This window comes from Sphaeramia orbicularis, chromosome 11 (assembly GCF_902148855.1).
Source record: "Sphaeramia orbicularis chromosome 11, fSphaOr1.1, whole genome shotgun sequence".
NCBI lineage: Eukaryota > Metazoa > Chordata > Actinopteri > Kurtiformes > Apogonidae > Sphaeramia > Sphaeramia orbicularis.
The window spans coordinates 27,174,029-27,187,221 of NC_043967.1; the positions used below are offsets into that span (position 1 = coordinate 27,174,029).

General features: G+C 35.1%; 1 long non-coding RNA gene across 1 annotated transcript in view; it reads left to right on the forward strand.

Moving 5' to 3' along the window:
* Window positions 1-13,193, forward strand: part of LOC115428416 (uncharacterized) — a 590,809-nt gene that overhangs the window by 392,315 nt on the left and 185,301 nt on the right. The gene's annotated exons all lie outside the window — the stretch shown is intronic.

Here is a 13,193-nt window from a genome sequence, read left to right on the forward strand (position 1 = left end):
TGGTGATACAATACAAATCACAATACTAGGATCACGATACGATATATCACAATATATCACGATACTGTTAAAAAGGCAATTTTTTAAAAAATGATTATTTCCTTGAAGAAGTGAATTACACCAGTAATATTCACAAATACTAAACACATTTTTATTTGATCACAACAGGATCTAATGCTATATCACAAAATGTTCCTGCGTTAAAACTTAAATGATGTTTTACAGACATTACAGTTTAAGATCCTGTTCAAATGTTCATATTCTTAGTTCATAACTAACATCAGAACACTATTTTTGTGCCATCCCAACAAAGGAACTGACATTATTTGATAAAAGAGTGTTAAATAATAAAAAACAAAAAAGAAAAACAAAATCAACCTAAAAATGAACCTCCACAATATCTGCATTTGAATAAATACCTAAAAACATCGATACAGTACTTTTTAATATCGATACAGTATTGTGAAATGAAATATCGCGATATATTGCAGAACTGATATTTTCTTACACTCCTACTAATGAACAGAATAGGAGTTGTACATTCTACACAATCACACAGCTGTATCTTAAGACTCACCATCACCAAGAGTTTAACCACAATTACATCTGACAATAATTATACAAGTAGTTTGTCTTCTTCTGTGAAGGAACATGCTTGTGTGACACTGATAGTGAAATAGGCCTAGCTTGTTTTTTGTAGGAAAATGACCTAATTCTCATTATGATGGGTGTGTTCTATGGTTTATAGAGCATAATGACAACTTTGTAGATATTTCATTCATTCATTCACAAAAGAAAAACAAAAAAGAACAACAAAAAAACAAAAAACAAATAAAACCTCTTATATGTCAAGTGTTCTAATAATCTGGCCAACGCTGGATGTTAACTCACCGCCATTCATCAAACTGGCAAGTAGCACCATTTTCATCCATTCTTCTTCTTCTTTGCAGATATAGAAAAGCATAACATAACAGAAATATGTATAAATAGATATACCATAATAGATTAAAGCATAAGCCACTCCATAGCTATTACATATTCACTGCTTCCCTGAAGGAATATAGAGAGGCTTTATACCAATGCCAGATTAAAAGTGCCAGCCTATATATTTACTGTTCTTATAGCCTGGGTCTGTTGGCAGTTATTCAGCTGAGATGAGCTGTTTGAAACTTTCCCCTCTGGCGGATTCTCCACCTGTCTAGATATTACAGCTTTGATGTTTGTTTAGTCTGAAGGGCTATTTGGTGTTTGGCCACAGGTGCTTTTGAATTGGTTCTAACTTCCCTCTCGAGACCTCGTCCTGAACCCATGTTTTCTTCAAACTATCTCTAAATAACAAAGTGTGTTCCCAAACTGCCCATTGTTTTAACTGGGTATCCATCATGAACCACTTCATGGTCCCAAGTAGGCTACGTGAAAACCACATCCACATGTACTTTTGTGTACTTTTAGCTGCAGCTTTGACTTCTTTGCTTCAAATAATGGAGGTTCTGCTGTTCGATTGAAGCCAGTTTCCACAAAAAAAAACCTCCTGATATATTAAACTGTGCAAAAGTCTTAGGCCTTTAGACTTAGGGCAACTTTAGGTTTGTTGATTTTGTAAAGTTATAATGACCACACATATGTATTCCTCAGCCTCTATATGAAAATACAATCTGAATATATGGGATGTATGTGCAGTTTGTGTTTTTTATTTTTAATGCTGTGCACATGTTTCCTGTATTTTGTTGCTGTATTTGAACAAAAGAGAATGAGAAATATGCAGTGTGTACTGTATGCAAAAACACCAAAGCTAAAGGTGGACATTTTCCCAGTACTGTATGATAGGCTAATAGATACACTTCACTGATTGAAAACACGGTGTGCTCCGTACACTTCGTATATGAAGACATTTGTTTGTAATAAAATTCCATTTTGTTTGGCAGGAGCTTTCTCATGTCAAAATAATAAATCTCTTCTCATCTGCATCTTGGTCTGGGCCTGGGGGAGAAACTCAATCACATTTCAACAGAGCCAATGATGCAACCTGCAGATGTGGTATTCGAAGAACATTTACTGACTCAGACATAATGATACTCATGACTGTATGATGGTTAACATGGTCATGGATGGTCTGTTTGTGTGTCTGTCTGTCTGTCTGTCTATCGTTTGTTTGTTTGTTTGTTTCAAATATTACATTAAAATCAAACAAAAAAGAATTTTCTAAAAGAAAGTCAAACATTTGAAAAGGAGTGGGATGAAGTTTAATTTATAATCTTCTGTCCCCAATCTATCTATCTATCTATCTATCTATCTATCTATCTATCTATCTATCTATCTATCTATCTATCTATCTATCTATCTATCTATCTATCTATCTATCTATCTATCTATCTATCTATCTATCTATCTATCTATCTATCTATCTATCTATCCATCCATCCATCCATCCATCCATCCATCCATCCATCCATCCATCCATCCATCCATCCATCCATCCATCCATCCATCCATCCATCCATCCATCATGCACAAATAAATGTGTCACAACTTTGATTGACAGGTGGGTGCTGTCCATGCCTGGTGTGTGGGTTTTGATTGACAGCTAGCTTGTGCCAGATATTCTTATTAAATTGAACAGTTTTCTACATTTCTACTGTAGTTGTGGTTGATGTTACAACCTTAACAAATCTGTCATGATTAAATTACAATAACCCATCCTGTATTAGCTAATGTTAATAGAAATTTGTACTGGAATATATAACCTACCAGTGAGGGCAGCTTGTGATAATTAGCCTACTGTGTCTGACATTAATGTTATCAAACACAATTGTATGTGTTAATACTTGGTTCTGTTGAACATGATGGTGTTAGTTGATGTGGTCTGTGTTTTCAGTAAGTTAGAGTTAGCTCGAGTTGACGCCCTCACTCTTCTTCTTTTACCCAAATATGGGAACTTCCAGCAAACTGAGATGGCACCAGTCAGAATACCCAAATTGATGCTTCAGACCATTAATCCATAACGTTACATTCTATTTAACCAGGATTTTTGGTTACATCTGTGCAGGAACATCTCAATTATCCCTCCTCAGCTTTAACATACATTAATCATTCCACACATGCAGCACATTAACCCTCACATGGGTCTTGTCTTATTTTTTCAGGTGTTAGCATTTTTCTACGCTTAATTACATTTTTTTTTTACAGTTTTATCCATTCAAATTAAACTTTTTATGATCACAAACTTACCATGCGGTATGATAATGTAAGCGTCATATCTATTTTTTTTGTGTTAAATTAGGAGGTAGGTTTTTTATGTTAAACTCTAGAGTCTCAAAACTGTCCATCAAATGTAAGTCTGACAGTACAGTGTGCCTAAATTGAAGGCTGCATTCAACCAGCTGTCAATGACTGATAATGCCTCTGGGAACGCAAACTAAAGAAGGATCGCTGCCTCTGGGAGCTGGAGCTCTCATTAAAGACAGGCTCACTTCAAGGCATGGTCCGCAGTTGAAATAATTTTAGAAGAAACACACATACACACACACAATCGCAGCCCACAGTCACATCATACCAATATGTGTTCTGTAAATATTTTAGTGCCTCCTGAAGATGCATTATTTATACCGACTGTCATAACAGATCCCAAATGAACAGAAAACTGGTACTGTCATTTTCACATATTTATCCGATCTGTGAGTGAAAGGAACAGTTTCTTCCAGCGTGATAAGTGTGTGTATGTGTGTGAGAGTAGTGGTTCATCATTGCTGCATATTTGTTAATGGGAAACAGTATGATGAGCCATAAAAGGCAGGATAAGACTGTTTCCAAGGTGCCCTGGCGAGAGACATATGTGGAAAACTGGTCGTGTTTGTTGTTCATCCACACACACATACATACACACATGTGTACACACAAGTTTTTGTATGACCAAGCTGTGCAGCATCAGAGAGAGAAACAATTTCCATGGTTACGAGTCCAGCAAGGTCAGACACAGGAAGTGAGTGCTAGGTGTTGATTGGCTGATAGATAATTACACTCCTCTTTAAGATGATGTGCAAACAGGATTTTTTTTTTTCATCTCCTCTATTTGTGAGCTGTTGTAAAGCATTATCAGCCATTTCAGCTGCACGCCTTGCTGCCCTTATTACTTCCTTTATTCACCGGGCTTGGGAGGGTAATCCTTTGGTGTGATAAATTATGTATAGTGCTGTCTGCTATCTTAAAAATAACCCATGCATCAGCCCACACCAGGCTTTAAAGCCACTGTCAATATTGCCGAGTATCCGAGCCATCATGTTAATTAGTTGTGAAACGCCTTACATTTACTGGCTCATCAAATAGTAAAGGTAAACCATTTCCAAACCCGCAATATTCAGGTTTGATGACTGAGAAGACAGTTTCAGTCTTTCATTTTCACTATCTGTCTAATCCTTTTTAGGGTGGTAAAGGATGGTGGCAGCTATCCCAGAATGCACTGGAAGAGACTTTTGACAGGTTGGCAGCTCAGAGGAGTGCTAATCGAGATACAGACACATTGTATGGAAAAAGTTTTCAGTCCACCTCATTCTTCTTTTCTTACTGGTTTAATTTTTACTTTGTATTGAAAAAAACAGTTATATCTTTTAATGCTGAAGTCATTATTATGATCCAAGTCCTGGTGGTGTCTGAATCCTCCTGTTTTTGCTAAGATTATTCTTCTATCTTGTCGTTATTATCATTAGAGTGACAGTGAAACTTAGCTGGGCCTTGACTAAGTTAAATTTTCTTAAAATATTCACTCCCACAATGGCCACATTTTGTTTTAACACTTCGTGAGTGTTAAGGGAATGTCTGTGTGAACCCACCGTTATTCAAGAAAAGAGGAAAAAAAACCTCCCTGACTTGTATTTCTTTATTTCTTTAAACAACTGACAATCATTTTGCGGTGTATTTAGAAAGAGCACCAATAGAGAACTTATTTTCATGGAATTTATTCTTGGAGAGGTGAGCTGTGGGATTAGAGTGGTGAAATCCCCCAAAAAGAAAAAGCCACTGAAACCAAGCAGACTTGTACTATTGTGTGACCCAGATCTTCATAAACCTTCCACAAAGGGTGGGCGATACTGGGAATTTGGTTTTGATCCAATACCAAGTAAATACAGGACTAGCCGTACCGAAACTTTTTACTTGAAATGTCATGATCATTGAATAATTATGTGATTTTGCCTTTAGTTAGTTCATTATGATAAAACACAGGACAAAGATTTTAGGCAAATAAAATTTTTTTTATTAACAAACTATGTGGTGAATGACGGTCAGCTGCAGTGAATAAGCTCCACATAGCGCCTCTTATCTCTTTCTCTCCGCCATCACAGGCTGCTCTCAGTCAGTGCTCTGACTCTCCGCTGTCCAGCAGAGTGTGGGGGGGGGGGGGGGGGGCAAAGTGTGCCTGAGAGAAAAGCAGAGAGAGAGAGAGACAGAGAGAGAGAGAGAGAGAGAGAGATGTGCTCTGTTTGTACAGACAGACTTGAAGAGAAGCTGCACTCTCATGAACTGTGAGGAAATTCGAGTAATTTGCTGGACGTAGAGACGAGAAACTCCAACAAAAGTAACAATCTCTTCACGCTAGTATCGATCCAAAACCAATACTCACCTTGGTATCGATACAATCAATATTTAAATGGATATGCCTAGCCCTAATTTTCAGTATGTACTTGCTGTCCTGGAGGTAGTTGTTACTTCTCTTAATACAGAATCTCGTGGCCATGAAGATCAAAATGAATTAACATTTCCTGAAAAAAAAAAAAAAAAAAAAAAAAACTACTTAAAACTGGAACCTGTTGACCTTCAGATTCTGCAAGGATGAATATGAACATGTTTTGTTAAATAACTCATGACTTGCCCATCGTAAAGTCAAATTTATATTGAAATTGTTGAAATGCACGTACAGATTTAGGATCCCATGAATTCCATGTATAATTTTAATCATTCTATACATGCTTTTTTTTTTAACCCATTTGTGGATTTTTATTAGTTTGAGTGAAAAATCGAACATGAAAGTTTAGAAACCTCATATCTTACAGATTTTTTTTTCTAATTTTTGGTGCATTTTCATTAATTTGATGCAAATTGGGGAAATGATGGGGTAGTAGATTAAAAGGAAAAAAAACAACATGTGCTTACAAAAAAATGGCACATGACACTAACCTCACCTCTGTGTTCTTTAGTCTCACTAGGTGGTAACAGCTAATTTTAATAGTGAAGGCCATGCTTTTAATGACAGTCTGATACAGTATCTTTATCATTTACTGGGTTTGATCTCATCCTGTATTCCATCTTCCTCACACCGTCCAGAGACATGCATTTAATAGGCCAGTGGGTTAATCTAAATCGCCCATAGATGTCAATGTGAGCGTGAATGGTTGTTCATCTGTGTATGTCAGCCCTGTGATGAACTGGTGACATGTCCAAGATGTTCCCGTCTTCACCCACCACCCTTACAAAGACTGAACGGTTCAGAAAATAGATACATGATGATACAAGATGCAAAACTGGACAGTGCTGCTGACTGTTTGCATAAATGTGAATTATTTTCCAAAGAAGTCATTAAATCCTATGAGATGCTTACAGTTGTTCTCCACTGTTCTGTAGAAATACATGAAAAAAAAAAAAAAAACGCTGAACGAACCAACAAAAACAAAATTTGTGTTTTGGTTTTGACAAATGCTCCTGGAATGTTCTGCTGAAATAGGTCACACTTTTTTCAGTCCATAATTTTACTTCCAAAACCACAAATTTTGCAAAAGCAACTTGACAAAAAAGAAAAAAAAAACAGGCTTTCAGTCACACGATGGTGTTTCAACTGGGTCAACGTAGTTCAGGGTCTGAGTTTCCAGTTATAATTACTTGTAATTTTAGTTATAAATTGAATTCAATCCCTCTATGCCTTATTGCCTTGCGTCTCTGCAAGTAATTTTAAGCTTACCTTTTTACATTACCATCTTGTTAAAAAAAAAAAAAAAAACAGATTTCCTTTTCTTCTATCTCAAACACAGGCACAACTTACAGCTTCACAAAAGGCACGTTGAAATCCTTCTATCGGAAACGCAGACAGGCTTTGACTTATCTTTTAATTGCACTAAAGGCTTGTTAACTCACATCCTCTTTTTTTCTCAATCTTCTTTTAAATTCAGCCAGGATACATCATTCTATCTCAAATACAGGCATAGGTTTTTAATTGCGTTGTTAAAAGCTGGTTAAATTCACTCTTCTATTCTCTATCTATTTCCTAAAAAGCAGGTATTTCAGGCATACAGTTACGGATGTACCTAAGCTGTGTTCAAACCCTCAAACCTTTTGTCATCGCAAACGTAGCCGTGCTTTTAGTAAGCACACATTGTAATTGCACAATAAAGCCTCGGTAAAGCACAAATTTCCTCTCTCTCACTCTCTCGGCGTATTATATGAATCAGAGCTCCTGCTGCGCTTCAGGCAGGGTGACGGCAGTGCACAGTTCAGAAGGTCACTGGATGTGTTTGTGGGTGCAGGGCTGGGGAATAGCGGCGTTACATCACGCAGAGCGTCGGATAATGGCACATTAACATGAATAATGCATCCCATGTTGACAAGTGGAGGGAAACACACAGAGTCTAAATATTCTATAAGGAGAGGAATTCATAGAATAGAATAGCACTTTGGGAACTAATGGGCCGTCAGGTGTCACATCCTATGATGAAGAGCCGGAGGAGTGTGTGTTTGTGTGAGTGTGTCGATGTGACTGTACTGCTCGTTATTGTTCAATATAGACTATAAACCTTTACCTCAAAAAAAAAAAAACAAAAAAAAAAACTGTTTTAAATGTCTCATTTTGGGCTTCGTGCTTCTCTCACTTGTGCTTGTCAGATGGAAAAGTATGTTTTTGAAAATACCGTGAGCGATGCATGCACACTATTCAATTATATTTCCAGATGGTGGGATTCTGGTGGAGAAATAATGCAAAAATAAAGCTGTCAAAAATGTTCACTCTGTCACAAGACGAGGACTGTACCGTCTATTCAAAACTGCTTTGACTGGAGCTTTGATTGATTTGTTTTCCATGGTCAGTTGGAGAGAAGTATAATTTGCAACTGCACAAGACAATTGGATTACTTAGGCATCAAACAAGAAAAAATAATGTTAATGTTTCTCTCTTTTCAGGCATCTGAAAGATTTTATGTTATCGACTTAATTGGTTACTTTTCTTAAAAGGAAGAAAATGTGTGAAATAACAAACACCCTTTTAAGCATGCTGTTTATGCCTTTGTGAGGGTCTTCTGCAGGACAGTGCAAAGCTCTGTTTAGAAAGTATTACTGTTAAAGTTACTGATAAACAAGTACAAATACAGAAAATAAAAAAACTAAAGTACTAAAAACACCCATCACTTTTACCTTCTCTTAGGTTTTAGGCCACCTCTAGGTTTGTTGTTTAACCCAAATTTTGATTATGTTTATGAGAAATTATAACATACATTTGCATTTGTCAGTCTCTGCAACAAAATACAGTTGGAAAATAACAGTATTTAATGTGATCTCTATTTGTATTTAACATGTCTTGAACTCTTCAGATGACAGGATACTTACTAGACTAATTTACTGGCGTTTTACACCAGGTCTTTTTCAACAAGGTTTCTTATTGTTTTAGTAGCTCTTTGTCTTGAGAACAGAAGAAACAGATGCACTAAATGCAGACTGTAGCCTGTAGGAGCCATTTAGTTTGTTTGTTTATTGATTGATTGATTGATTGATAGATTGTTTCCTTAGCAGAGACAGTGCACAATACATATACTTTGCAAGAAACAGCTAAGAGCTCATTTTCTTTTCAAAGTCCCTGAATGGAGGTCAGGTGATAATTATAAAATAGAAAATAAACACCTTAAATGTCAAGATAGACGCATTATAATAAAATACTATAGAAAAGCCCACATTATAAAACAGAACAATCACTATCCCAGCATCGGCACATCTTTTAATAGTAGTTTCTGTACTGGATTTTAGTACTGTCTGCTATATTTCCCTGTGTTTTATTATTGTGTTTGTGCATTATGTAGATAAGGTAAGGTAAGGTAAGGTAAGGTAAGGTAAGGTAAGGTAAGGTAAGATAAGATAACAAAAGAAAAGAAAAGATACGATATGATATGATATGATACGATAATATACGATACGATACGATGAGACAAGATAACATAAGATACGATACAATACGATACAATGAGATAAGATAAGATAAGTTAAGATAAGACACAATAAGATACGATAAGATACGATACGACACAATACGATAAGATGAGATGAGATGAGATGAGATGAGATGAGATAAGATACGATCCGATGAGATCCGATAAGATATGATACGATACGATACGGCAAGATAAGATAAGATACAATAAGATACAATAAGATACGATCCGATACGATGAGATATGATAAGACACAATAAGATATGATAAGATACGGTAAGATAAGATAAGATACAATATGATAAGATAAGATAAGATAAGATACAATATGATAAGATAAGATAAGATAAGATACAATATGATAAGATAAGATAAGATAAGATACAATATGATAAGATACGATACGATACGATACAATGAGATAAGATAAGATAATATACAATATGATACGATAAGATAAGATGAGATAAGATAAGATAAGACACGGCAAGATACAATAAGATACGATAAGACTATTGATATCACTGTGAGGAAATACGCCTCAGCAGCATATAAAAATATAGAATATAAAGTACAGAATAATCTAATACAAAATATAAAAATACAAATAGAAAACTATAATACAAAATCTACACATATACAGATATTTATAGACCATAAGTAAAATGCACTGTGAAAGACAACATTTCATGGGTTATTCTGTTTCTAAGCTAACATAGCTAGCTTCGGACACTGCTATAGATGATCAGAAAAGAGGCAGAAAAAACAAATTGGTGGGTGTGAGGATTTATACGGAAAAAACACATCACAACCTCCACAGGAAGTTGGTATGCATGCTGTTATCATTAATGAAGATGCCTGAGACAGAAACGAGTTAGTTAAAATTAGCAAATAATATGCTCCCAGCACAAAAAAGCCTCGCATAAACACTGTCAATAGTATATCACTTTTTAATTGAAATTTTGTTGGTATATAATTATTCATCCAAAGATACAAAGATGCAAAAATTGAAAACGTTTTATCGTCATATGTACACTAAATAAACAGGTTCAGTATGCTGTCCATACAAGAAAATTTAAGATGTATATAAAAAGGGAAAAAAAATAGAATAATCTAACTAGGAAATTATTCATTCATTCATTATCTGAACCTGCTTTATGCTCACTAGGGTTGCACAGACTAGGAAATTAGAACAAACTAAAGGGGCATTTAAGAATGGCAAAAGAGAATGACCAGACCTCTTTATAAATGGTTCATTAGATTTACTTTAGTAATGATGAATTGTTTGCGTTTACATCAATACTCATCTGTAACAGCCTCCACAGGACCAGTTTTCCCTTGACGTCATGGTACATGTTCTTAAACGCTGGCCACAGGCGGTGTTTCTGAGAACCAGCTGGCTACTTTTCTCAGAAGAATGAAACTGTGTGTGAGTTCTAATCAAACTTGAAAGTAAATAGGTTGAATTGATGGCTAACAATGGCCTTTACATTTCAGCTGTATTTCTTTAGATTTCCTACTTCTTCCCCTGTTACCCAGTAACACTGAAAACCTGGTACATACTTACAGACACAGAATGCACTAACAGTTTATCATTGAAATTTAACATATTTATTACATCTATTGAGGCATTATTAGGTAAATAGTGGGAGCAGTAACAACCTTAAGATAGACAGAGGCACCTGAAACCTAGAAAAACCTGAAAAAACCCCAATATATTAACATAGTATTTGGACAGTGACACACATTTTGTAATTTTGCCTCTGTATACCACCACAGTGGATCTGAAATGAAGCAATCAAGATGTGATTGAAGTGTGGACCTTCAGCTGCAATTCAAGGGGTTTAATACAAATATTGCATTAACCATTTCAGAATTACAGTCATTTCAATGACGGTTCTTCTTGATTGCTTCATTTCTGATCCACTGTGGTGGTGGTCACTGTCCAAATACTTATGAACCTGATTGTACATTTTTGCAAAGATTGTGTATGTGAACAAAAGTAAGATATGTTTGCGTTTATATTTATGTATAAATGTGTTTCAGTCAAACACGGTGCTTTTCAACCATATCTGTCAGATATTATGTTAATGTATAATTTAACCCATAAAGACCCAGTGCTATTTTTGTGATACTTCCCATATGATTTTTCCCTCTAAATTTAACCTTTCTGAAGTGACTTACAACTGTTTATTGTAAATTTACCCTATATGTTTTGCATTGTTTCAGTGCAAATCATGTATTTTCCTATACTTAACCCTGAAAAGCCTGAACCATTAAATCATTGACAGAAAATTCCAGTTCTTTGAAACTAGAGCTTTTATTGGTCCTTCTAAAGAAACAATTTTTTTTTCAAATATCAATTTCCATGTATGAGTTTCAGTTTTGTATTATATTTGATACATTGGGTCTCAGTGCTCAAATATTATTATTTTTGAACAAACAAAAACATAATATAACACAAACATGTCTAACAAATTGGTGATTGCCTTTCAAAATTGTCAAAGTTCTGCCTCTTTCCTCATTAATGACAATCTTGTAGTGTCACTGGAAAGGCCTCTGGTGAATGAATTCCTCCCCCCTGGTGGATTATCTATCTATCTATCTATCTATCTATCTATCTATCTATCTATCTATCTATCTATCTATCTATCTATCTATCTATCTATCTATCTATCTATCTATCTATCTATCTATCTATCTATCTATCTATCTATCTATCTATCTATCTATCTATCTTGCATGTATCTAATTGTAGACATCAGGTTTTCAAGAAAAAAAAAATCACACTGATCATGTAGAGGGCTTCAAAACTTATATATCAAATATGATACGTTTGGCATTATAGGGTTAATTCATTGATCTTGTAGATGTTCATAAATGCTGATGTTAAAGTTGAGGGTTATTATAGCAGAAACACAGAAAACTGAAGAAAAAATGACTTTCAAAAAAATATATCAATAACTGAACATGGGTTTTATTGGTGAATTAATGTTGTAGATGACGGTGTATCCACGTTCATTATGGAGCCTCTGGACGTCCAAATGGGTCATATGTGATGACCATGAAAAGATGACAAACTGCATTTCCCACCAATTATTCACATGTACTGATAGAAATAGTGCATCGACATGTATTTAACAGTTTAGATCAGTCGGTACTTCTTGGATGTTTGGGTCTTTATGGGTTAAAGCCTTGTTTAGGCTCTAACAGCATGTGATCAATGTCAGGAAATGAAGGCTTGGTTTAACACATAAAGACCCAAACCTCCACCAGTGACCAAAACCATCAACTGATCTAAAATGTTTAACAACTTCTGATCCACTAATCCTATCAATACAGGTAAATAACTGGTGCTGCTTCTAATACAATAATAACTTTAATCTGAGTTTTTTTTTTTTTTTTTTTTATTAAAATCGACATGATCAGTAAATTCAATATGGGAAAATACATGATTTTCATTGGAAAAAAAAAAACCAAAAACGCAACATACAGAGGATAATATTATAATAAATGATGATAAATCCCTTAAGAAAGGTTAAATTGACAGGAAAAATCCATTTGGGAACTGCAACAAAAGTAGCACTGGGTCTTTATGGGTTCATACAGAAAAGTCCACTGTACAAAAGTCTTAGTCCACTTTTAGCTTTGTTGTTTTTCCAGGGTTGAAATGAACATGCATATTTTTTTCTCATTCTCTTTTCTTCAGATACAACAAGAAAATATAGTAAATATGTGCACAGCCTTTATAGATACACAAAACACTGAACTAAATGGGTTCTAAAGGTTAAAGTCATTCTTTAATGTGACCCCTGACCCCATAGCAAGAAGCAGCACAAACAATTAGAAACATGTAACATGAGTTGAATGAAACCTGGTATAAAACATTGGAAAATTGATGCGATAAATCTAAAATTTTCTGAATGAAAGGGTTAAAGACATGTTAAGTGTAAAGGAAGGGTTAGGGTTAGTGTAGGGTAAGTGTAACCCATACATACATCCCATATATCCAGACTG